Below are 4,896 nucleotides of genomic sequence, written 5' to 3' on the forward strand. Positions count from 1 at the left end.
CAAATTCCCAAAACCCAATCCCCCCCCCCCCCCACCCAAATTTTCTTTTTTGACATAACCAATCAAGACATTAAACACTCTTTCTTTTTTCTGATGAATTTTTTTTCTCTTTCTCTCTCTATAGACCTTCAGAAAATCAGAACAGTTGCAGAATATACTAGTACTAGTACTATTACTAGTATTATGGTGTTGTTGGGGTAGTGTTTTAAAGAAAGCTGAAAAAGACCCTTTTTTTAGTTTTCTCTGTTTTCATTCTGTTTTCGTTTCAAGATTTTATTATTTTTTCTTGTTGGTTTTGGGCATTGTTTTTGTTGAGCTGAAAATGGGGTTTTCTGGGAACAAGTTTTTCTATTGTGTATCTGGCATTGTGAGAAGGAAGAAGAAGAAGAGGATGATGATGATGATGATGTGTAATGGCGAATCTGCCCTTATGTTCATGAAGAAAGAGGTACTAAATCCAAGGTTATTTCTGAGTTTTCACAGATTGAAGGTGGTGGTGATGGTGATAATGGAGGAGGACAATGTAGGTGTCTCAATGTGAAGAAAAATGTTGGAATTTTGCGTGGTTAAAAGGCAAACAGGATGGAGCCAGGCACTTTTTATTTATATCAAGTTTTTTTTCCTGTTTTTATTTTTCTTTATATATAGTGTTTTATTTTATTTTTTTTCGCTAATGGAAAGTAAAAGAACTGTTATACCATCTTGGAGTACTCTTTTTTTTGTTTTGTGGTTTTATGTTTCCTTGTTTTTAACATTTAACTGGACTTAAAGGAGATGATGAAGAAGAATAAGAAGAAGCTAAAGATTGATTATTTATTATAGTCATGCATTAGTAATGAAGAACCTACTGTGTTAAAAGAGAAAAAAAGAAGATATGAGGTTAGGACTGAAATATATATTTACATTTTATTTGATGAGGATTGGTGTTTTCTTGTTCATTTTCCCAATATTGTCACCTAGATTTCTAGTTTTTTTCCTCCTAAATTTGTTTTGGTAAGTAGGGGTTAGGGGTATGTGTTGCTTGTTTAATCAAGTTTTGGGGTTTAGCTGAGACATCTAAAGATTATGTTTTTTTAGCTTGTATTACTGGCTGATTTGGAAATTAATTTGAGATCAAAGATATTTACTCAATGTTTGTGAGCTGAGGGTTTATCGGAAGCAATGTCTCCACCTCATGAAGGTAGGGTACATTCCTCCCTAGACCCCACTAGTGGGATTACATTGAGTATGTTGTTGTTTCTGAGATATTGCTGAATGGATACAAGTGATTGCTATTGATAACCCCAAGTAGTTCGGAATTGAGGTGTAGTTATTGTTGTACTAATTTTGGAATATTACTTTATCTTTCTGTATTGTTTTGTCGATTAAAAGGCGGAAAGGAGCTCTTTAAATTGTTCGATATGCACATCTATTATCTTTATTTCTTAAAGGTCATGATGTTGTTGTGACTTGTGAAGTTTGTAAATTCATATGATTCTGTTTCACCTTGTAGTGCACCTTTTGCCTTCATGTTTGATGGTACTGTTCTGTTTAGAACTCACTATTTCCTTACTGGTAATTCAGTGAAAGAAAAATATGGATGTCCCCATTTCCCTTTTATGCATAATCCAATTTCATGCAAGTAAGTTCAGCTTGATCTATTTGGTGCTTATGAGGTAATATTGGCCTATGCATGGACTTCCACTCACCCCAATAATTGTGGAAATGCTTAAATCATCTTTTTCCCTACTTCAATAAGAATATGTTGTTTCTTCTACTTAGATAATTGAAGTCTGAATACACTCTATCTTCCCTAGACCACACTTTGTGGGACTACAATAGTTATTTGTTGTAATAAGAGTCATTAGTTTCGCGATATCTAAGACTTTTGTACAATTAAAGGATTGCTTTTTTTTGTTTGAAATAGACGACATTTCAGTGTTTTTGGACTACCTATTACAGAGAACATTACTTCTGTTTGTAGATCTTGATGAAGTGCATTCCTGAGTTTCCGATTTTGCTCATGTTGAGTGATTTAGCTTCCAAATATTCCTTGACCCCTAGTGAGATAGGTAGTTACGCTTCACTTAGCATTGCTGCGTATCTCACTTTGTGTTCTGCTTAAGATGTATCAAATTCAATTCTTCTTCACAACTTGCTTGTTGTAGTTACTCATTCCGCGGATTGCATTTTCATACGTATATTACCAGTTGAGGGCTTGTTCTTCCATCCTTTTGGTACAACACTATGAAGATAAAGAAAGCAAAAAAAGAATCCTCCAGCTCAATTTAGAAAACTTGTTGTACTTACCATTTTCATTTGCTTATGCTGATGTTTGCTGAAAGCAACTAGTCATCAAAAAAATGATGATAATGGGGCCAACTTAGTGCACCTAGATTCAAACAACAACATATCCAGTATGATATAGGGTCATTCTGGTCTGAAGAGGGTAGAGCGTACACATTCTTTACTTCTACCTCGAAAGCAATTTTTTTTCTTATTTCTGTCAGTCTACTGTTCTTATCTCTGTGTTTCTTGCTTACTTGCCTAGAAGTGATTATTTACATTTGCATCCTTCTCAAAAGCACCAAAGTAGGAAAAGAGCAAACTCTATTGGAGAGAAGTTTTTGACTGTTTTGAGAGCAACTTCACTCAACACTTTCAGTTAATGGTTTGGTTTGCTTTGCTTTGCTTTCTGAGGCAGTAAGTATTCAAACAAGGTATTGCCTTCAAAAGTTGAGACATGATGTTAATAACAAAGACATATCCTTGTGAAGTTACTGAATCCAGCTTCTGTAACATGACAATTTGTCCTGCTCTTTTTGCTATACTCAGTTGACAGTCTATATAGTTTTTCACTTTTTTACCCTGAGGATGAAAGGGATATGTCTAGTGTTACAGCTGTTTGTATATTGGTTAACTCTGAGAGAGTAGTTATACACATTTTCAACAATATCAGTTTGACTTAGGACCACCTCTTTTGTTCCCCGAAATTCTTGCTTGTAGGAATCTCATTTATAAGGACTCTTTTGTATCATTATAATTTGTTTTAGCGTTACTATCACTAGAACCAAGACACAACTTGATAGGTGACCGGTCATGGTTGTGGTGAAGTGGTAAGTATTTTCTTCATCTTTAATCAAATGTCTTGGATTTGAGGCATTGAGGTACATAGTCGTCATTGTTAGGTAGCAACCAATGTTAGACTTTTCTGTGTGATTTTGAATTTTGTTGTACCTCAATGCGGATACCATATATAGGGTGAGAAACCAAAAGAAAAAAACTACTAATATTTAGTAGGTAAATGTTTGATCATTAAAATCAAATATTTTTCATTATATTTGGAATTCTTAGTAGCTCTTTGTTAATTAATGTGTCCATAAAGTCTTTTAATTAAAAAAATGTGTTTATTTATTTAAGTTAGACTAACAAAATTTCAACATACTATGTTCTTTAATCTTTTTAGCGTCTTTTAAGTTGTAAAATTGTAATGATTTATAGAATGGGTTATTTTCATATTTGTTCCTACTTTGTGTTGGAATTTACTCCATTATTTATACTTCCAAACAAAAATAATTTTTTCATGCGGCATAAATTTATATTTATGCATTATAATATTTTACAAGTTATGTTCCTCACTGTTAAAGAACTTGTGCTCTACTAGACATAAATTTGATTTTGAAGGGAAAAATTAAAGACAAACTCATATAAAGGACAAAAATCTAAACCATTCACTTGAGCCGACAGACCGTGCAAATTCATCAGTGAAAATAGAGTTTGGGCCGAGCCCAGCAATTCTTAGGAGCCTGTATTCTTGGGAAGTAGCCCATCTCAACTTTAGCCTAAAAGAATCTTATGGGCAAAATTTTTATTTTTTTTAGGAATCACATAGTTTTAATATGAAATTACAATTTATCCCTCTTTAGTTTGTAATTACATTAATCCCTTAAAAAGTAACACAAACCGGATACATAATATGTAGCTCTGATACATTAAAAACTAGCTTGGATACATTAAAAACTAGCTCAGATACATTATAAAATAAATCGGATACATAATATGTAGCTCGGATACATTAAATACTGGCTCAGATACATTAAAAAAATAAGAGATTTTAGAGGTTTTTAGAAATAGAAGGGGATATCGGAAATAAGGGAAACATAAGACGTGTATTTTAGTAATTTTTCCCAGAAAATAACCTTTAAGGAAAAAACTTACAAACAACTGTCCATCAAAAAAATAAATCCCAAAAAATAATCACTGTAACGAAGATTCGCTAGTTGAATTTAGAATTTCATAACAATATACATGCTTAGAGTTCCTCAATCTATTTCTTCATAGTTTAAAGTAAGTGAATTTCTCTAAGTTCAAAACAATTAATGTGTGTGTTTTTTCTTCTTCTTTCATATTATCTTCTTTTTTAAAAAAAAAAGAGGTTGTTAACTACTTCACATTTTTTAGGAAAATAATTAAAAGAATAATGGTGGATAGTAGGTTTTAATTTTATTCTTAATGAATGTGTCATATCCAACAATTTTAGTTAATATGAACTAGAAGGAGTAGTAAATATTTCCCATGGATTTTTACCGAAAATTGCACTTTTTCAAAAGTAATATTTTAGGTTATTTGTAGAGTGTTTGGACTATGTTACTGCATTTCTAAATGGGCCTTCAACTTGCAATTCAAGGTCCAACCCAATATATTGCCGTCCCATTTAATCAAAACATTATATTATTGTTTCATTAAAAAAAAAAGATCCTATGAAATTCAACTTGTAATTGTTTGTGAAAAATAAACTTGTAACTGTAAGTTCTTATATAAAAGTTGAAAGAATTTCTAGAAATCATTGTTAAAGAAAAAAAAAGGAAAAACCCAACAATTTCCATAAGAAATAATTATGTAGATTTCATACTTCTG

The sequence above is a fragment of the Solanum tuberosum genome, unplaced genomic scaffold (assembly GCF_000226075.1).
Source record: "Solanum tuberosum cultivar DM 1-3 516 R44 unplaced genomic scaffold, SolTub_3.0 scf00226, whole genome shotgun sequence".
Classification (NCBI taxonomy): Eukaryota; Viridiplantae; Streptophyta; class Magnoliopsida; order Solanales; family Solanaceae; genus Solanum; species Solanum tuberosum.